We start from the raw sequence: 24,011 nt of genomic DNA on the forward strand, positions 1-24,011 counted from the left end.
CCCTCAGAGAATATGAAGTGCTCCACCCAGAGCAAATTCTAAAAAGAGCTGACAAAGCTCCAGTCCAAACCCAAAGGACTCCAGTCCAAGTTCGAACAGGAATGCTAAAAAATATTCCCACAAAGGCCGAAATAAATGACAAGAAAAGGGTCTGCAGATCAAACTGTAGAGAAACCCTTAATCTGACTCTAAATTGGACTCTAGAAAAAAGAGCAATATTGGGATATTATCCTGTTAACAAAGAACAGCTAACAAAGCTGGTAATCTTCCCAGAGGCTTCACCCTCTGATACATATCAGTTTTTCCAATACGGATTAATTGATACAATCCTAATTTTTGACAATTTAAATATTATTAAAGAATTTCCTGCAGGTTTTATAGATGCAGTGAAAAAATTTAAAAATATGATTGATGCAAGAGAACCAAGGGATATATCTCTAAAATTTACAAGTAGTCAGCCAATCTTCAATGAAGAAGGAGAATGTTTGATTCCAGCATTTCAAGTAGTTTTCATGTCAGTCTTCCCAGGAGATTTTCAACCAATAGAACAAGTTCAAGATCTATCAATTTATAGCAACGAAGGAAGATTGGCCAGTACATTGGCAAGAGTCTTCGAGAGAGCCCAAAAAATAAACAAAGAATCCAGAACAAGAATAAACTACAAAAGCAGAAACACTCTAATTGTTTCTAGTAAGAAAAACCAAATTGAATCAAGAGAGATGGGACTTCTAGTGGATTTTGAATCAGCATTTTACAATTTTTCTGGATTACTAGAAAAGCTTCCTGAAGGGATCAGGAGGAATCTATGCCATTTACTAAAAGACAAAGAAGACCATAGGTGCCAGCTGTGCGCCTCAGAAATGTCTAAAGAAAGCAACAATGCTGAAGACCCCACCCACATGGGAAAAGAAGAGGATGAGACATCTGAGTCATCCATCAACATTATTGTTGAATGATGTAAGAGCTTTCGTCACAAGGCACCAATAATGTAGTTGGTGCGAATTATTGCTCAATGACGTAAGCAATGACGTCATAAGAAGGGTAAGGATGGGATTTGTCCATCAAACCCAACCATTATAAATAGAGTGCTAAGTTATTTGATAGGGCATCAGAAATCAGAAAGCAGGAAGCTTAGAGTACTCACAGGCCAGGAGGGCGAAGAGGAAGTAGCTGAGGCGATTCTGGAGTCTGATCCATTAGAAAAATAATTCTAAGATATTCCCCTCTGGAATTAATTTGTAAAATCTCCCCTCTGGAGAACAAAACACATATTGTAAAATAGCAATAAATAAAGAAGTTTATTCTCCAGAAAGGTACATCTTTATCCCAATCTTTTTAAGTTATGAATTATTTAGAAGATATAGAAATAACTGAAGAATCTGATTACTATAAGCTAACTGCTTTACTTGATAATGAAAAACAAGCTATTTTAAAAACGGAATTAGATCTTAAACCTAACGATAATTTTAATAAACAAAATCCTCTAAAAGAAATCTTTAATAGAAAAAATATAATATATTATGGAAAAATTCAGATTGAAACTCCAATAAAAATACAATCCGCAAATGGAGAACTTGAAATAGCTCTGATAAATGAACAAGATGTAAATAAACAAATTGGAAAAATTAAAGATCAACAAAAAAGATCTAAAATTGGATGGATTCATATTAGTACCATTCAAGTTTTAGTTAAATCCACATACATGAAAGGAATTAATTCTCCAATAAGCCTGGCAATCTGTGATAAAAGAATCACTAATCCTAGAGATCAAATAATTGGAATAATCCATGGTAACTTGGCTAATGTAAATGTTAAATTCAATGCTCATATTGGATACGCTATTCCTCTATCAACCGAAAATCTCGGCAGATCCTTAAGTCTGGCTTATAAATTCCATAAGATAGATTTAATGGAACAAAATGATGAACCATTTTCTATCACATATGCAATTAATTATGCGCTGACAAATAGTCATCATAGTATAGACTTCAAAGATAAAGAAAGAATTTATGTTGATGAACTATTTCAAAAGTTTGTAAAAACAGAAATTCCAAGAAATAAGGCTATTGAAAGCCCAGTTTTGTTATTAAAACAACCGTCAAGAAATTCATTTTCATCATCTAGTTTTAGAATAAGAGAATCTAAAATTAACAGCCCTCTAAGTCTATCTCATTTAAAAATTGAAGAAAAAGATTCTGAAATAAAGGAATTAACAAAAAGAATTGAAAAGTTGAATGAAACTTTAAATAATAAATTATGACGATAAATAAAGAAGAAATATACGTGTCTTATCAAGATAAGAAACAAGAACTCTTTGAAAGAGAAAATCATTTGAAATATTTAAAGTTTTCTGAAATAAACCAAAGAGCTTTCAAAACTTTAGTATTATCTTATAACAATCTGAAAAAAGAAGTCGAAGAATTAGAAAAAATAATAGAATCTTTAGAAAATAACAATGAAGCTATGGCAGAAGATGCAGAAATTCTAATATGAAAGATTTTCAAAAAGTCTTATTTCTTTAAAAACAATTAAAAGGAATATGAAAACAAGAATAATGGCTATATCTATAAAAATAAGAAATTTGACAAAAGAATCTTCAGATTTAGAAACAGAAATCAAGAAGGTAAACAAAAAGATATTTAGAACAAGAAAATTAATACAACGTTTTAAAACTAAAAAATCAGTCAAAAATTTAAAAGAAAATATTAAGAATAAACAAATTTATCGTGCTCGAAGATTGCATTATCTTCACATACAAAATATGATTGCATTACAAGCTTTTGAATCAAGAATACATGTTCAAAATATTCAAGTAATACAACCTCTACAGGTTGAACCCCTAGAACAAGTACAAATTGAATCTGAACAAGAATTACAAGTATAAAATGCCTGGTTTAGCAAATCAAACGCTACAAGAATTAAAAAATGATCTAGATTTTCAGAAAAGTCAAAAAAGATATTATGAAGTAAGATTACAGAATAGTAACATGTACACCAGAAATAGAGAAGAAGTAGAACAATTTTGTAAAAATTGTATAGAAAGTATAACAAGAGAAATAGAAAATTTATTAAAAGAAATAGAAGATTTTAATAGTGCAAATCCAACCCAAGAAAAATATTTTAAAAATTTGCAGTATCAAAAATTGGTATCAGAGCCAAAGTAACGATTCAAAAGCAACATTTTCCATTTAAACAACACTTTTTTATGACACGCTTTAAAAGCCACTAAAAGACAAAAATCTGTAAATCTGTACAGAATTGCATCTGTACACTAGTAACCCCCTTCAAACTATACTATTTTCAACCCCATTGATGCTTCGTACGTAGTTTATACGCATAGTACTAGAAATTAGAAAAAGACTAGTACAATAAAGAATACTTCACGTGGCATATAGTATCCTCTTAAATATTATCCATCACTTTCTCTAATTTTGTGATGCGTAGTGTCACTTGATATATAGAAATTTCTTTTTTGATGCTCTTGTTAGTTGTTATAACGACTTAACGAGACATATGTCGTTATTTTAATCCGTTCATTATTTAACACTTTGCTCTTGTAGATAGTTAAACCGCCACTAAATCCCTAAAAACCGACACTAAATCACGTACACTTTATAGTGAGGTTTCGTACTTTGACGATCTATGATTAACCCTGTGCTACGATAATTCTCTTTCCCAACAATGAAGAAAAATAAAGTTGTGGTTTGGGGAGGAAAGGTTTAAAGTTTGAATATGGCTATGCATGCATGCATTCCGCACTCCATCCCATGTGTTATGCTTGTTTAGTACACATGTATGTAATGTAATTGGAGTGTATTGCAGGAACTTATCCAAATGCGCATCCCCGTATTAATTGGAGTGTCCGGAGGGCTGGACAACAAGAACTCGATTACTCGACCAAAATATTAGGGATTTATTATTTTTTATTACAACTCTGCTAAGTAATTAACTAAAGGTGTAATTAACTACAGTCAATAATTAGGGAAAAAAATACTACTACAAGAAAATGGTGAATACTATTAGATTTATTGGAGAAATAACAAAAATAATCTGCCGATAAATATATTACTGTCAGATTTTATATCAAATTTTTGACAGTATAATTCTCGCAAATCCAACGATAATTATCAGCAGATTCTGCAATTTATTCTTTGCCCCAAAAACTATTTGGTTATTGTCGAAAAATTTTTGCCAGTAATTTTGGTGCCATACTATATTGTTTTGTATCTATTTACTGTCAGATTTTTTTTGATAAATTTGGCGATAAATTCAATTCTTTAAAAAAAACACAATTAGTAATCAAATTCAATTTAATTTTTTTAATTTTTTACATAATTAGTAATTAAATTCTAAATAATAGAAACAAAATAATAATTTTATTAAATATCAAGTGTACGTATAAAATAAAAAATCAAATAAATAAAATACAATCAAATAGTCTAAAGCAAAACTCTAATAACTATTATTGAGTTTAAGGAACTAACAAAAAATTAATTGATGATGATTTAATATTATTAGTGGGTTAAAAACTAAATTGTATGTGTGATTAGTTTACTTAATGGTATAGGAAATTAATGCAAAGCATTAGGCCCAATTGGATTCAAAACCGACTTCACTCATTCAAAGGAGTAATGGCTAATCTCCAAAGAAGAGGGAAAGAAAGAATCTTGGCTGGCCTAAGAACAAATATATAGCCAACCGGTGATCCAAGTTCATTCACTCACTAATACCCTAAATAATGGTTGGTAGTCACTAACCTAATTGAAGAAAAACAATTCACTTTAGTTTGAACTAAACACAAGCCACCAAACCAAATTCTCTCTTCTTTCTTTTTTTTATCATTCACGTGAAGAAGTTCAGAAGGAAAACATGAAAAAAGGGGAAGTTCTGACTAGGACTCAGATCAAAAAAAAAAAAAAAGAGAGTTACCAAAATTAAACAAATCAATTAAATAGGATTTCAAGTGAAGATCATATCTTAAGGATGCATCAGAGATAGATTTTTTTATTTGTGCTTTATTGAAGATTGTTGAAGACATCTCCTCTCTGCATTCATTGAACTGAAAAGATAAAAAAGTTGAAAATTATGGAGATCTACTACAAATTAACGGACAAAAAAAAAATTTGGAGGCAAAGCACAAATAAAGGGCTCATATTCTTAAAGGAACATGAAAAATGATGAAAGAGAAGATAGAAGGTATGGATGCATGTATGGTTTCATCATTGCTACTACTCTTCTACACCGCTGCTGCTGCTGATTTTTTTGGGAGAAGAAGTCAAATGTGTTGAAGCAAATTTTCAACCTGAAAGCTTTACTCCTCTATTAAAGGGGTAAACGGTCAAGGATTGGAACAAGGAGTGAGAGTACAAAGTTTGGGTTTCCATAGCTTACAGAGCTATACCTTCTTCTCCTTCATGGTTCTCAATTGAATATTCTATTTTCTCAGTTTAATATTTTTTATTTCAATGAAAAAAGTCATTACAGTGAGAAATGTAAGAAAAAGTCATTGAGTAGAAAATGACAGAGAGAGTTAGACTTAGAGAAAAACTAAATGTTTATTTCAGAAATCCATTGTATGTATTTCTGTTTTTTATCATGATCTTGAGGAGATTCCCTTGCTAAGTTGGGTGAGCACTTAGTGGTTGTAAATCAAGGATGAGGTCCTAGTCAAATCTGGCTTAAGTAGAAGCTGGATTTGTCCCAGATACGATTGGATTGAATCCTAGAAAAATTGGTGAATGTAATCTTGGTTAAAGATAGTGAAATTCCATCATAGTTATGATGGAGACTGGATGTAGGGTACATTACACAAGGTAGTTAAATCAGGATATGTCGTTGTATTACTTCTCTCTCTCTCTGTTCTGATTTTGGTTTCCTTCTCTAAGAGACAAAATAAAATTATCTCCTACTTTTTATAATCAGAAATACTTCACAGCATCTATCCCTTCTCATAATTCTGTTTTGCCTCCTCCATTGACAAGAGACAAATTAAAAGTATCTCTTGCCTTTTAACTCGAGGTGGCTCAACAGATACTACATGATCCATCTAGTTTTAAAAAAAAAAAGCAAGCAAAGTTAAAAGATGCTTAAATTCAACTCCCCTTCTCTAAGTCACTGATATCTATCAATTGGTATCAGAACTTGGTCTCAAAGAGATTAAGCTTCACAGCTTGGAGGAAAGATCCAGATGGCCAACAATATGGGTTCCAATACAGTGGCTTACACTCTGACAGAAGGGCAATCAAACAACAGACCTCCATTTTTCAATGAAAAATTACAACTACTGAAAAGAAACAATGAAGATCTTTTTACAGTCTATAGATTACAACCTCTGAAAGATGATCATAAATGGTCCTCAAATTTCAACCAAAACAAACATTGATGGAGTTGTAACTCCTAAAGAAGAAGCAGAATGGGATGAAGATGATAAGAAAAAGGTAGAATTTAATGCCAACGCTGTCAACATGCTAAATTGTGCCATTAGCTTTGAAAAATACCGTAAGGTATCTAGATACAAAACAGTAAAGAAAATCTGGGATAAGCTCCAAGTTACACATAAGGGCACTGAGCAAGTAAAAGAAAATTGATATGCTGAGCAAGGAATATAAAATATTTGCTATAAAGGAATGAGAATCAATGGATGAAATATTCGAGAGATTCTATATCATCATAAATAGCTTAGATACTATAAAAATTACTCATTTCGAACAAGTACTAGTGAAAAAAGTTCTAAGAAGCCTAACAAAAGAGTGAAAAATCAAGGTTACTGTTATCTCCGAACGTAATAAGCTGAACAAAATGCCCAATAATGAGCTTAGAAGAAAGTTACTTGCTTACGAAACCACTTATATGAAAAATGACAGAAAAAGAAAAAGAGTAGCTCTTAAGTCTTGTGCTGAATCATTTGAAGATGATTCCAGCGACTATTTATCAGATGACGAGATTGTATTTTTTGCTAGAAAACTTAGAAGGCTAATAAGACAAAAAGAAAGAAGCAAATGAAGCAGCTCGAGAGGGAAGACAAGACTAGAAAAGACAAGAAAAAGGTGCTCATAGCTTCATGGAAAGATCTCGAAAATGACTCTGAAGAGAATGAAGAATCTGATCATAACTCTCAAGCGTACTTAATAGCCGATCACCATTAAGATGATGAGGTAACATATTTTGTACCCACTAATGATGAACTCCATCAAATAATTGATGATCTCACTAAGAAAATTAGAAAATTTTTAAATCAATGCTATGAACTTGAATTCGAAATTGATATTTTGAAGGCTGAAAATGCTTACCTCAAATAACAATTAAAAGAAGATGAAAATATTGTTGATCTTGTTGAAAAAACTAAATGACTTAAATCTAAAATTAAAAATCTTAATGGAAAATATTCTATCACTGCCTTCTTGAACTGCATTGAAGAAAATGAAAGGTTGCATAATGGGATAAGTCTTTAAATCAAGACATAGCTAAGTTTGTCCAAAGTTTTGAAAACTTAGATAACTTATTAGCTAGTCAAAGACCTCTCTTTGAAAAAGCTGGCTTGGGTATTATGACAAATCTAAAATTGTTTTTGAAAAACCTTGTTTTGAAATGAAGTCTCAACGTTCAAAAACAAAAACTTTTAAACGTCAAATCATTTTGAAAAACCAGAAAGCAAATTTTTTTGTCATACATACAAGTGGTTTGGTCATTTACCTATTCAATGTTTCATCTTTAAAAAAAAAATTGGTAATAAAATCTACAAGGTGATTAAAAAATTCAATATTCTTGGACAACCAAAAAGGTTTAACATTAAAGGATCCAAAATGATTTAGATACATAAGGTCACTTAAAAGTATTATGCAGATTTGCTTAGCATCCAAGAAGAAAAAAGACATGTAGTACTTGGATAGTGGATACTCTAGACCCATAACCAGAAAGTCCATGTTCTTCATCAAGCTCAACAAGTACGATGGATGCTTTGTTACTTTTGATGATAATGGAAAGGGAAAGATAGTGGCCGTAGGTAAGGTTGGTAGGAGCTTTTCTACCTTCATTAATGATGTATTCTTGATTGATGGCTTGAAACATAAACTTCAAAACATTAATCAACTATGTGATTTAGGTTATTGGGTTATTTTCAAAAAGTTGAAATGCTTAGTTATTTGTGAAAATTTGAATGAAATTTTATTTGTAGTTAAAAGATGTAATAATATGTATGACCTCACTTTGGAGGAACTTAAAAAACAAAATATAACTTGTTTCATATCTTTTGAGTTCGAAAAATGATTATAGCATAAAAAATTGGAACATATTAGCATGTTTTATGTAAGACTTTAATGTTTTGAAAATTAAATAATTAGCTATGAGAACTATTTTTAAAAAAATAATTAAATAGAATTTTATTATTATTAAAGTTTAATTTAATTATTATTTATTTTATTAAATTTAAATTATTTATAAAAAATAATTTAATAAAACAAAAATTAAATTTATTCTTCTCCTTTGGTCGAAGGCCATTAAGAAAGTAGTAATGAAAGCAAGCCAACGTGGCTTGAATTTAGGTAAGTATATATATATATACATATATCACCAGTTCACTTCCTATATTAATCATCATTATCAACATCTTATCTTCCTTCATGAACCACTGAAACCATAAGCAAAATGAGAGAGAAATCCCATGAGTGAGAAAAGAAATGTCTTCATGGAACTGTGATCTTCAAACTTTGGTTTCTTGTGATCCATAACTTCAATAAAAAATTTAATTCGGTAAAAATATTTGTATCTTCCTTCTTTACACGTTGGTATTACTTTTGTCCGGTAGAAGTTCACGGTGACATAACTTTTCTTCCCCTTGAGTTCGACCCATTAGAATTCTAAGAGGCACATACAATTTTTGACGCTTTTCTCTTCAACAGTTCGATCAGAAAATTTTTCTGAAACTTTCGTTGATTTTGATTTCATACGGAGGTAAGAAATTTTATTTTAAAATTAACAGTTTTCCATTTAAAGATGTCCGAAAGTATAGTAAATAATTGCAAATATGTTAATAATTATAATATTATTGAATTTAGATTTTTGGTTGTGAATGATTGGTTGTGTTTGTGACTGAGTTTTTTGCTATGAGAGTGAATGAAAATTGATTTCTTAATTAGAAATAGTAATTTTGAGAGTTTATAAATAATTTTACAAGGATTGGAATCATATGTTGATTATTGAAAACCTTATGTTTGAAAAGTGCTGAAAGCTGGTAAACTGTCGAGAAATTATGATAGTGAGCGAGTCCGTAAGCGTGGTAAAGTCGAATTTTAAGGGGAGGTTCTATCTGAGTTCTTGTAAAAATAAACGTAGTATATAAATAAAGGAATAGAGGTAAGTAGCGCTCGGATTTTTAGTGCAATCACGAGGTTCTAAAAGTTAGGATGTTATATTTTAAATTTAAACTTGTGAAAAAGAATTTGCTTAAAGGTCTTCTTAAAATCAAATTTAACAAAGATATCACTTGTGATGCTTGTCAATTGGGCAAACAAATCAAAAGCTCTTTTAAAATCAAGGATGATATCTTAAACAAAAGACCGTTGAAAATGCTATATATTGATCTTTTTAATCCTACTAAGAAGGAATGCCTAGGTGGTAAACACTATGGCTTAGTAGTGGTAGATGACTATACAAGATTTGGATGGGTTCTTTTCTTAGCTCATAAAAATGATGTTTTTTCAGCTTTTTTTTATTATGCAAAAAGATTCAAAATAAAAAATAAAAAATATTTTCGTAAGAAGTGATTATGGAAAAGAATTTGAAAACCAAAATTTTGAATCATCTTGTGATGAATTTAGTATTTCTCACAATTTTTTATGTCCTAGAATACCTCAAGAAAATGGGGTTATTGAGAGAAAAAAATAGAAACCTTCAAAAAATAGTTAGGGTAATGCTTTGTGAAAATGAAGTTTCAAAAGTTCTATGGATTGAGGCTGTGAACACTAGTTATATTTTGAACCAAACCATCATTTGAAAATTTTTAAAGAAAATCCCATATGAGCTTTGGAAAGAAATTCAACTTTAAGTATTTTTATGTTTTTAGACGCAAATATTTTATTTTAAATGCTAAAAATAATCTTAAAAATTTTTATTCAAAATTTTATAAGAGTACTTTTGTTGGATATTCAACCACTGGTAAAGCCTATAGGATTTACCTCAAGGAACAAAGAATCATTGAAGAGTCCGTACATCATAGTTATTAGAATTGGACCAGATCGGCTGGTAAACCGATGGTCTGGCCGGTTCGATTTAAGAATCATAGCGCTTCTGCAATTAACCTAATCAACAGTGGTCAAACCCGTTAAAAACCGAATGGTTTAACGCAAACCAGTGCGTTTCGGACGCATGACCTGTAACACCCTAATATTCAAATCCTTATGCTCGAGTCATAAGTCAATGATATTACGGTGGTACGACTCTCAGGTGGATTTTTAATATATAAATGTAGTTAATTTCGAAAGGAGTATTAATCGAGAAGCCTGAAAAGAGTAGAAATAAAATCGCGAAGACGTATCACTCACGTTTCGACAATGAAAAGTTAAACTGTGAAGCCGTAAGCGATAAACGGACAAGGCATAAAGGAGATTAAGAGATAGATAACGGATAGATATATATAACATAAGTAATAGCCACTAGTCGCGACCCGCGAAGTTTAGGCCGGCTAGGGTACAGTATGAAAGTAGTTGACAACAGTACATCCTAATCTCTCCCAAAGGAAACATAAGAGCCTCTATAGGCAAGTTCCAAAAGAGTTCAACACATAATATAATCCTTTCAAAACAAAGGTGGAGAGATTCTAAGCAAAACACAAAGTAGAGAAAATAATATCTTCGCCGTCTCTCAGACGAACCGCAGCTCACTTCTGAGCACCTGAACCTGTATCTGAAAAACAAGAGATATATACGGAATGAGAACCCCGGGCCCATGGGTTCCCAGTACGGTAAAAGTGCCAAATAAATACTATGCACTGCAATAAAAACTCACTAAGCGTCCTAAACTCCTTTTCACCAAGTATCCAGCCTAGATTCTCACTAATCCATAAATAGGCATCTGTCGTAAGGGGATACTAAATCTAGTTCATGTTACACATGTTTCCCAATTCGCTGATTCTTTCACGAATCAGACTCAGAATCATAAGCAAAACCATCATCAGTTGTTCTGCCTCATCAACTCTATATCAATACATCATACCTTCGCCTGGAGCTAGTGAAATCACATCACTGCGTCTACCCAGGGAGCTCAAATGATCTCATTCGAAAATCATCATCATTATGCAATCGCATTATCAATTCATCTCCTCAAGAACAGCCCCCATCATCCACCAACACCATCATGAGGGATCTCTCAGTTGTACAAACACAAGCAATACAGACAAGTAATACACAAATAAGGTACAAGTAGAACAAGTAGCATGTAATCAGGTAACATAGCATATATGATATAGAAATCCAAAACAAATAGGCAAACCCAAACAATTCAAACATATGCAAATGATGAATGCCTGCCATATGGCTGATGATATCATCTGTCGGTTATCAAGCCAACCCGACGTGTCCGGTAGCTAACCCGGGCACAGTCTCTCTGTTGCGTATTAATATCATTAGAGGGAATATGTGCCCTGTCGCCATTAGAGGGTATCTGCGCCCTGTCGCCATTAGAGGGTATCTGCGCCCTGTCGCCATTAGAGGGTATCGGTGCCCTGTCACCCTTACAACCAGAGAGAAAACACAAGCATGCTTACATTCAACATTTTTCACCATTACCCGGAGCAAGTGGGACGAGCCACAACCCTTGCTACTGCCCAGGTATCTTAAACATTAACCCGGAGCAAGTGGGACGAGCCACAACCCTTGCTACTGCCCAGGTATCTCAAACATATATTCATTCAATCTCAATTCATATTATCAATCCTCATTGTTATCAAATCTCAAACATTAACCTGGAGCAAGTGGGACGAACCACCACCCTTACTACTACCCAGGTATCACAAATACATTCATTCATTAATCATATATGTAATTATTCTCAGCCATAATCAATAATGGCTTTGCCGTGACCCGGCAATAACTCAGCCATCCGGCTCATGGTCCAATCAAGAACCAGCCATTTATCAATAAATATAGCCCTTCGGCTCATGGCATACACGGTACTCCCACCGTCATCCTCCATATCTCATATACTCATCGTTGATCATCATTGATCATAACTTTTCCCCTTGCTTCACTCGCAAGTTACCACATCCCCTAACTCTTTTCTCATTGATAGGCATATCATAATGATTTAATACATAAGGGGTGAGATCGGAGGCTTAAAAGTATGAGATTTGGCTCTTAGAACTCAAAAATCAACTTTGGCATGAAAGCAGAGCCACGCGTACGCGCACTCCACGCGCACGCGCGGATGGCCTTAAAAACTCATCGACGCGCAAGCGTCATGCACGCTAACGCGTGGATTACAAACTTGCCAATCGACGCGCACGCGTCAACCACGCGTACGCGCTGGTGTTCTCGTGCCCCAGGCACAACACTGGCACAGTCCTGGCATAACTCTCTGGAAAATGGCTGGGCATTGGGTGCTGCACAATCGGCGCGCCCGCGCACATCACGCGCACGCGTGGATGGCACTTTTCGGAAGAACGGCGCGTACGCGCCAAGTGCGCCCACGCGCAAGGAGTCATTCTGCTAAAAATTTTCTAAGTTAAAAACTGCAGAATTCACAGATTTAAACCCCAATCTTCCAACGGACATAACTTCCTCATTTTAAATCGTTTTTCACCCGTTCTTCGAACGGCATGGACATCCCGGATCCAATTTCATTTCTAAACAGATTTGGTACAAAACAGAGATCCGTAGTCCAAGTTATGTCCCATCAAAGTATGCCCAAACACCATATTTTCATACAAAACTACAATATGCCATTTTCAAAACAAGCCATTTTCAACTCTTTTCAAAATCAACCAAAACATGCCAATTTCAACCCTTTTTGAAACCAATCAAAATATACCTAAAATCAACATCAAGCCTCCTCAACTCATACATTAACACTTTACCACGAATCGCAAAACCATCATATAACCATCTTTACCCATTTCAAGCAAATGGCTAAATTACAAACATAATAACATGTCATACATCCTTCCTCATCTCAATTTCCAACAATACTATTTCCAATCAACCATCATTATACATAATCAATATCATAATCACTATCACGTGGTTTCACCCACAAATCAACCTTAATCATCCCTCAAGCATATATCACAACATATATACCTCTCATGCATCACCATACCATCAAGACATCAATAATCATAATCACATATATGACCACATAATATTTCTCAACCCAAAACCAAACATACTTCATCTACATAATTTCACCCTTCAACTCCTCAAACCTCATTATTCAACAATCAACCCAATCATTCGCATATTCATTATATGAAATTCATCCAATCACTTGTGTCATCATACAATGCACACATCAACTTACCTCCCTTACCTCTTTCCGGCCTCCGGCCCAAAATTTACAGCCTCCGGCCCAATTTCACAATTTAAATGCATAAACCACAAATTAATACTCATTATCCAATACTTCAAATTTTCAATACACCAAGCATACAAGGCCACACAATTCTCAACCCAATCATCAATTCACATTACATACCAACTATGCATATTAGCATCAACCATTTACACAATCCAAACTTAATCCTAGGGGCATCTAGCCTAGGAATTCTCATCACACACACGGTACTTAAATGAAACTTAAACCGTACCTCTTGTAGCCAAATCAATTGAGCCTCTTCTATGGAAGTCTCCACCACCCTTAGCTCCAAGCCTCACCAAAGGTCCACAAGCAATACCAACCTCCCAATTGTGCATCAAAATCACCAAATACACTAACATAACCAATATCACATACATACATCAACCTAGGGCTCATAAAGATGATAAATCACAAGGGTTTGAGCACTTCTTACCTCAGCCCATATGAATTAGGGATAGAACCCACTTAGAATCTATGTTGGAGTATCCCTAAACACCCAAAATCACAAGATTTCAACACTAACTTCCCAAAAACGTGTAACAGTGGGGAATTTCGAAAACTGGGCAGAGATGAATGGAATACTCACCACAAAACTTAGATAGAATTGTAGAGGATGAGAAGAGCGACGCGTGGCCGCAAACGGCTCGTCAATCGGAGCTCCGTAGCTCAAGTTATGGTGATTTGAAGATCAAAGAGAGTTAGGTTTTCTCTCTTCTCTTCTCTCTTCTTAATTCAGCGCCCCAACCCTTCTCTTTAGGGTAAAATGAGCTGAAATGCTCATAACTAATGTTTATATATGTTGGGTCTTGGGCCCACTTAGGCCCAGTTCACTTATTTTTGTCCGTTGGTCCAATTTTGGGCTAAAATCTTTAAGATTAGCGCTCCAAATCGCACTTTAAATATTTCTACCTCCCCTAATAATAATTCCTCATTTCTTAATCTTATTTACTCATAATCAATTTTCTCAGCTGCAGTACCAGACAGGTCTCAGCCGGTACTGCCGATCAAAATTCCACTGCGCGCTTTTACGCAGAAAACTATGTCTTCCGACTCGGAAAAATTCACTGAATCCAAATATCATATTGAAATCATCAAATTCCAATTGCCAAATCTTCCAACCATATTCGCTCCTACTTAACTCATTATTTAATTAATTTCGGTTAGACCGGGTATTACATTCTACCCCCCTAACAGAAATTTTCGTCCTCGAAAATTCCATCCATCCCTACGAGTACGCGAGCATAGTATGCCTTTATATCAAACACATAACAGTTCCAAGGTCCCTTTACTCTACGCGCTTCCGTTGCCGCGCTCTGATTTCTCTATCTCCAAGGGTCTCGGTCATTTGTTCAACGCCGACCAACAGCCTCGTTCCTTACTTTTACCGTCTTATCAACTCACACCTTATTAAATCTCGAATCATGTCATCAATAATATTGCCATATTCGTTAATCATAGCCATCATCCCACATCACTATAATCAATCAAAGCTTTCTTCGTTTTTAGAATTCAACGAGTTTGTGCTAACAAGCTGACAAACTCTTAAGAATCCGCTTTCCTTTACTAATCTATAAAAGCTTTCGAGACACATCTCTTTTGTTGAAGTTACTCAGATCAAAAATCATTTTCAAAACATAACCAAATACTCCTTCAAATTCTTGGGAAAATTTTCAACAGCACCTCTCCAAAAATTGGAGTTTACCACCCGTCACGGGTTCCCTCAAACCAATCCCAATACCGCATCGGCATTTCGATTTAATGGTTTTCACATTCGTCTTTCAAAATCAATCATTATAAATCTCAAACTAAAACCAAGGTCACTATGACCAAACATCACAGTACTCATCTCTCAACACCACAACTTGCACTCTCTCATCATCTAAATCCAATTGTGCATTAATGATAATTTCCTCATCCGCTTTAGAACCATCAAAGCTCGCAGCCGCAATCATTTCAAACTACTTGGGGATCATTACTTGCAGTAACCCGCTTAACCCTTCTAGTATTCAAACATAAGATACTATAGTAAACTTTTACAGCTCTCATTCGTAGCTATCCTGTGTTACTGCTTCCACAAGTTTCCGTTGCTTTATTCTGATCTCTCGTCTAGTACGAGCTCTATCACTTACTTCCTCAAGTGCTCAACCACAACTTAGCTTGACTGGCATTCACTAAATTTCTACCTATGATAGCCAAAACCACATACCAACTTAATCGTACTTTTAGCACGTTGTTACCAATCTTTCGCTTACCAATTCCCAAACTGTCGGATCTAACGGTATCCCTGTTGTTGTAGTAAACACACGACCTTGTTGTTGGCTCTTGGTAGTATTCCGGTTGACCTTCTTAGGACGTTTCTAGGACACATGTCCAACTCCTCTACAACCATGGCAAAGTCCCAATCTACCTCGACACGGAGTTCTCGAATGATGGCTTTGACATCGCCCACCAGTCATTCCATTCTGAGGTTGCTTTCCGTTAAAGGCCTACCTAATCATTTATGCTCACCAAACCTTCTATTAAGATAACTTAGGGTTATCTAGAACAGATCATAATTTTTCATTCAACCATGTATTATGAGTGAATACCCGCCTTCAGCATTATCTAAAGTGGTAAAGAATTAAGTTATCAGTTTTCTTATTACCTCAGGTATGAAAATCGGACCTGGCAGTCTCCCGATCCTTCCGGTGTGGGCAATCTCTGACCCAATGTCCTAGCTTTCCGCAATTGTAACATAAACCCGAACCATAACGACACGGTCTATTTGGGTGATGACCTCCACATCTCTGACAGCTCAAAACATCTGAAGCAGCCACTATTTGTTTTTCCCTACCTTTTTCTTGGGAATTTTTATTCGTCGCAAGGTCATTTCGCCTTTGGGGAGAACGTTGTGGGTATCCTCTTCTCTTAAACTCCTGACCCCTTGTTGGGTACTCTTGATTGTGCTCCCTGCGGTGGGACTCTTGATGGTCATTCTTCGCCTCAACAGCCTTCCTCACACATTCTTCAGCAATACGGCTCTTGTTTACAAGTTCGGAGAAGACCCTAATCTCCATCGGTCCAACGGAGCTCAGGATTTCACTTCGAAGTCCCCCCTCATACTTAATACACTTCCATTCCTCGAAGCCTCCCGGGGTTCCTTGACACATACGAGAAAACCTGAATAACTCCTCAAATTTATCCGTATACTCAGATATGGACATTGTACCCTGCTTCAGTTGCAGTAATTCAAGTTCCTTGGCCGTTCTAGCAGAATTCGGGAAGTACTTCTTATAAAATTCCACTTGGAAGGCACCCCAGGTGATAGGATCATTCCCCTGCTGCAGGAGACGTCGAGCCCCTTGCCACCAATGCGATGCTTCCCCCGTGAGCAAATAGGTAGCAAATTCAACACACTGTCCTTCAGGCACCAACTGCGCTTGCAGTGCTCGCTCCATGGCCTGAAACCAGGTGTCAGCTTCAGTCGGATTAGTGGTTCCCTTGAACTTAGGTGGATTAACCTTTAAGAAAGTTGCCAGTGTCATCGGGCCCTGAGCTCCACTTCCACCTTTGCCATTATTGTTTATCTGTTGCCCAAGAGCCTTCGCAGTGGCCTGCATAGCAGCAGCCATATTCTCCAACGCCGCCATAAGGTTTACCGGGTTATTCGGGTTGATTTCCGGTTCCTGAGTACTAGTACGATCTCTCTCACGTCCCCGACCGGGTCCACGAGGCGCCATCTGGTTCCTATACACACCAAACAATCGATATCAAGTTGATCAGTCTCAATATCGGAAGTATAGTGCTTCAAAGTACCAAAGGTACACTCATGGACTTCATGCTAGATGTATCAGTTAGATACCCTAACTAGCACAGGCACAGACTCAGAGTATGCATTGAAGCATAAGCAGTTCCATCCCTCAGGCTCACGAGGACGAACCGCTCTGATACCATAATGTAACACCCTAATATTCAAATCCTTATGCTCGAGTCATAAGTCAATGATATTACGGTGGTACGACTCTCAGGTGGATTTTTAATATATAAATGTAGTTAATTTCGAAAGGAGTATTAATCGAGAAGCCTGAAAAGAGTAGAAATAAAATCGCGAAGACGTATCACTCACGTTTCGACAATGAAAAGTTAAACTGTGAAGCCGTAAGCGATAAACGGACAAGGCATAAAGGAGATTAAGAGATAGATAACGGATAGATATATATAACATAAGTAATAGCCACTAGTCGCGACCCGCGAAGTTTAGGCCGGCTAGGGTACAGTATGAAAGTAGTTGACAACAGTACATCCTAATCTCTCCCAAAGGAAACATAAGAGCCTCTATAGGCAAGTTCCAAAAGAGTTCAACACATAATATAATCCTTTCAAAACAAAGGTGGAGAGATTCTAAGCAAAACACAAAGTAGAGAAAATAAATATCTTCGCCGTCTCTCAGACGAACCGCAGCTCACTTCTGAGCACCTGAACCTGTATCTGAAAAACAAGAGATATATACGGAATGAGAACCCCGGGCCCATGGGTTCCCAGTACGGTAAAAGTGCCAAATAAATACTATGCACTGCAATAAAACTCACTAAGCGTCCTAAACTCCTTTTCACCAAGTATCCAGCCTAGATTCTCACTAATCCATAAATAGGCATCTGTCGTAAGGGGATACTAAATCTAGTTCATGTTACACATGTTTCCCAATTCGCTGATTCTTTCACGAATCAGACTCAGAATCATAAGCAAAACCATCATCAGTTGTTCTGCCTCATCAACTCTATATCAATACATCATACCTTCGCCTGGAGCTAGTGAAATCACATCACTGCGTCTACCCAGGGAGCTCAAATGATCTCATTCGAAAATCATCATCATTATGCAATCGCATTATCAATTCATCTCCTCAAGAACAGCCCCCATCATCCACCAACACCATCATGAGGGATCTCTCAGTTGTACAAACACAAGCAATACAGACAAGTAATACACAAATAAGGTACAAGTAGAACAAGTAGCATGTAATCAGGTAACATAGCATATATGATATAGAAATCCAAAACAAATAGGCAAACCCAAACAATTCAAACATATGCAAATGATGAATGCCTGCCATATGGCTGATGATATCATCTGTCGGTTATCAAGCCAACCCGACGTGTCCGGTAGCTAACCCGGGCACAGTCTCTCTGTTGCGTATTAATATCATTAGAGGGAATATGTGCCCTGTCGCCATTAGAGGGTATCTGCGCCCTGTCGCCATTAGAGGGTATCTGCGCCCTGTCGCCATTAGAGGGTATCGGTGCCCTGTCACCCTTACAACCAGAGAGAAAACACAAGCATGCTTACATTCAACATTTTTCACCATTACCCGGAGCAAGTGGGACGAGCCACAACCCTTGCTACTGCCCAGGTATCTTAAACATTAACCCGGAGCAAGTGGGACGAGCCACAACCCTTGCTACTGCCCAGGTATCTCAAACATATATTCATTCAATCTCAATTCATATTATCAATCCTCATTGTTATCAAATCTCAAACATTAACCTGGAGCAAGTGGGACGAACCACCACCCTTACTACTACCCAGGTATCACAAATACATTCATTCATTAATCATATATGTAATTATTCTCAGCCATAATCAATAATGGCTTTGCCGTGACCCGGCAATAACTCAGCCATCCGGCTCATGGTCCAATCAAGAACCAGCCATTTATCAATAAATATAGCCCTTCGGCTCATGGCATACACGGTACTCCCACCGTCATCCTCCATATCTCATATACTCATCGTTGATCATCATTGATCATAACTTTTCCCCTTGCTTCACTCGCAAGTTACCACATCCCCTAACTCTTTTCTCATTGATAGGCATATCATAATGATTTAATACATAAGGGGTGAGATCGGAGGCTTAAAAGTATGAGATTTGGCTCTTAGAACTCAAAAATCAACTTTGGCATGAAAGCAGGGCCACGCGTACGCGCACTCCACGCGCACGCGCGGATGGCCTTAAAAACTCATCGACGCGCAAGCGTCATGCACGCTAACGCGTGGATTACAAACTTGCCAATCGACGCGCACGCGTCAACCACGCGTACGCGCTGGTGTTCTCGTGCCCCAGGCACAACACTGGCACAGTCCTGGCATAACTCTCTGGAAAATGGCTGGGCATTGGGTGCTGCACAATCGGCGCGCCCGCGCACATCACGCGCCCGCGCACATCACGCGCACGCGTGGATGGCACTTTTCGGAAGAACGGCGCGTACGCGCCAAGTGCGCCCACGCGCAAGGGGTCATTCTGCTAAAAATTTTCTAAGTTAAAAACTGCAGAATTCACAGATTTAAACCCCAATCTTCCAACGGACATAACTTCCTCATTTTAAATCGTTTTTCACCCGTTCTTCGAACGGCATGGACATCCCGGATCCAATTTCATTTCTAAACAGATTTGGTACAAAACAGAGATCCGTAGTTCAAGTTATGTCCCATCAAAGTATGCCCAAACACCATATTTTCATACAAAACTACAATATGCCATTTTCAAAACAAGCCATTTTCAACTCTTTTCAAAATCAACCAAAACATGCCAATTTCAACCCTTTTTGAAACCAATCAAAATATACTCAAAATCAACATCAAGCCTCCTCAACTCATACATTAACACTTTACCACGAATCGCAAAACCATCATATAACCATCTTTACCCATTTCAAGCAAATGGCTAAATTACAAACATAATAACATGTCATACATCCTTCCTCATCTCAATTTCCAACAATACTATTTCCAATCAACCATCATTATACATAATCAATATCATAATCACTATCACGTGGTTTCACCCACAAATCAACCTTAATCATCCCTCAAGCATATATCACAACATATATACCTCTCATGCATCACCATACCATCAAGACATCAATAATCATAATCACATATATGACCACATAATATTTCTCAACCCAAAACCAAACATACTTCATCTACATAATTTCACCCTTCAACTCCTCAAACCTCATTATTCAACAATCAACCCAATCATTCGCATATTCATTATATGAAATTCATCCAATCACTTGTGTCATCATACAATGCACACATCAACTTACGTCCCTTACCTCTTTCCGGCCTCCGGCCCAATTTCACAATTTAAATGCATAAACCACAAATTAATACTCATTATCCAATACTTCAAATTTTCAATACACCAAGCATACAAGGCCACACAATTCTCAACCCAATCATCAATTCACATTACATACCAACTATGCATATTAGCATCAACCATTTACACAATCCAAACTTAATCCTAGGGGCATCTAGCCTAGGAATTCTCATCACACACACGGTACTTAAATGAAACTTAAACCGTACCTCTTGTAGCCAAATCAATTGAGCCTCTTCTATGGAAGTCTCCACCACCCTTAGCTCCAAGCCTCACCAAAGGTCCACAAGCAATACCAACCTCCCAATTGTGCATCAAAATCACCAAATACACTAACATAACCAATATCACATACATACATCAACCTAGGGCTCATAAAGATGATAAATCACAAGGGTTTGAGCACTTCTTACCTCAGCCCATATGAATTAGGGATAGAACCCACTTAGAATCCATGTTGGAGTATCCCTAAACACCCAAAATCACAAGATTTCAACACTAACTTCCCAAAAACGTGTAACAGTGGGGAATTTCGAAAACTAGGCAGAGATGAATAGAATACTCACCACAAAACTTAGATAGAATTGTAGAGGATGAGAAGAGCGACGCGTGGCCGCAAACGGCTCGTCAATCGGAGCTCCGTAGCTCAAGTTATGGTGATTTGAAGATCAAAGAGAGTTAGGTTTTCTCTCTTCTCTTCTCTCTTCTTAATTCAGCGCCCCAACCCTTCTCTTTAGGGTAAAATGAGCTGAAATGCTCATAACTAATGTTTATATATGTTGGGTCTTGGGCCCACTTAGACCCAGTTCACTTATTTTTGTCCGTTGGTCCAATTTTGGGCTAAAACCTTTAAGATTAGCGCTCCAAATCGCACTATAAATATTTCTACCTCCCCTAATCATAATTCCTCATTTCTTAATCTTATTTACTCATAATCAATTTTCTCAGCTGCAGTACCAGACAGGTCTCAGCCGGTACTGCCGATCAAAATTTCACTGCGCGCTTTTACGCAGAAAACTATGTCTTCCGACTCGGAAAAATTCACTGAATCCAAATATCATATTGAAATCATCAAATTCCAATTGCCAAATCTTCCAACCATATTCGCTCCTACTTAACTCATTATTTAATTAATTTCAGTTAGACCGGGTATTACATGACCCGCGCATCTCCACAGTGCACCAGCGAAAATGCTAAATCGCAATAGAAGACATCTTGTGACATAGGTGACTCACACCGGGAACCTTGTGTAAAGCTTCCACTCTCTTGCCACTAAGCTAGACATACTCCTTACTCTATTGTAGACTAATAATAAAATATATAATAAATAACTTCACATGAATAATGCTCCAAACCTCCAACCTTACACTAGTTCACATGTTTATTTATGTCATTCAACTTATATATATTTATTTCTCTTTTAAAATTTTGATTTTTTTATTTTTATCAACAAATTATTTTTATTTTTAATTTTATTTATATGTAAATTTCTTTTAATTTTTTTAGATTAGACCTATTAAATGAAAGGCTAATAATTTATATAAATTATATATATCACATTAAAGCAACGAGCTAATAAAATTTATATATAATTTATTTAAATTTAAATAATATAAAATATTAAACACTAATTTTTATTTTTCAATAAATATTGTATTATAGTTTTATATATTTATTTAATTATTACTGGGTCAAACGGTTCGATCACTGACCCATCGGTTGATCCACTAACCTAGTAACTCAGTAACTTCATCGGGTTAATTGCCGGTTCGATTTTGATAACTATATCATATATGTTACCTTTTGTGAATCTAACACAATTTCAAGTGTTATTGAGAAAAATGATGCAGAAAAAGAAACTAAACAAAACTCAAAAAAAAAATCCAAGAAGACAAATCAGAACCTACATTGGAATGGGTTGTTCCTGATTTTGCAGATCAAATTGCAGGAGACAAATCTATTTTGTCTCCTACCAAAGTAGAGAATTCTGGGGATCTCAATAGCACAGAACCCAATCATATCAAACCTGAGATTACCTCACCAAAACTCATAGAAAAGAAGTTCTTGAAGAACCATCTACAAGAATTTATTATTGGAGATCCATCTCAAGGAATTACCACAAAATCCTCTAATAAAAGGAGGATAGAACTAAATGATCATACTCTCATATCTCAAGTGAAACTTCAAAATGTGAAGGAAGTCCTTGATGAACCTTCATGGATCAAGGCAATGGAGGAGGAACTGGTTTAATTTGAGAAGAATGAGGTTTGGACATTGGTGCCAAATCTGAATATTAAGAAGGTACCAGGTACCAAATGAATCTTTTGAAATAAATTGGGTGAGGATGGTAATATTGTTAGAAACAAAGCTAGACTAGTAGCTCAAGGGTATGACCAAGAGGAAGGCATTGACTTTGATGAGTCATTTGCTCCAATTGCAAGGATGGAAGCAATAAGATTATTGCTTGCATATGCAACCCACAAAGGGTTCAAACTTTTTCAAATAGATGTTAAATGTGCCTTTTTAAATAAATTTATTGATAGAAAAGTATACGTAGCACAACCTCCCAGTTTTCAAAATAAAGATTTTTTAAACCATATTTTAAAACTCTCCAAGGCTCTTTATGGTTTGAGACAAACTCTAAGAGTTTAGTATGAAAAACTTAGCTCTTTGTTTTTGAAAAATAGTTTTCAAAGAGGTAATACAGAATAACTCTTTTTATTAAAGAATCTAATAATAATTTCATTCTTGTTCAAGTTTATGTGGATGACATTGTGTTTGGATTGAATAATGAAGCCTTGTGTGCTGATTTTGAAAACTTAGGAACTAGTGAGTTTGGTATGAGTATGATGGGAGAACTCACATTCTTCCTAGGACTCCAAATCAAACAAACTACTAGTAGAATTTTTGCATACCAAGATAAATATGTCGAAGAATTGGTAAAAAATTTTGGCTTAGAGAATTCAAAACCAAATGAGTACTCTAATGCATCCAAACTCTAAAGTTGAGAAGGATAAAAAAGGAAAAAATGTGGATGAAATAAGGTATAGAGGAATGATCGGATCTCTTATGTATCTAACCTCTACTAGACTGGATATTGTTCAAAGTGTCGGATTTTGTTCTAGATTCCAATCACAACCTAAAGAATTACATCTTTCAGTTGTAAAAAGAATCGTTAGATACATTAATGGCACTGCTGATTTTGGTCTTTGGTATCCCAAGTCTAATGAGTTTTGTTCAAAGTGTAGTAGGGTATTATGATGCAGATTTTGCCGGTGACCAAGTTGATAGAAGAA

Source organism: Arachis stenosperma, chromosome 5 (assembly GCF_014773155.1).
Source record: "Arachis stenosperma cultivar V10309 chromosome 5, arast.V10309.gnm1.PFL2, whole genome shotgun sequence".
Classification (NCBI taxonomy): Eukaryota; Viridiplantae; Streptophyta; class Magnoliopsida; order Fabales; family Fabaceae; genus Arachis; species Arachis stenosperma.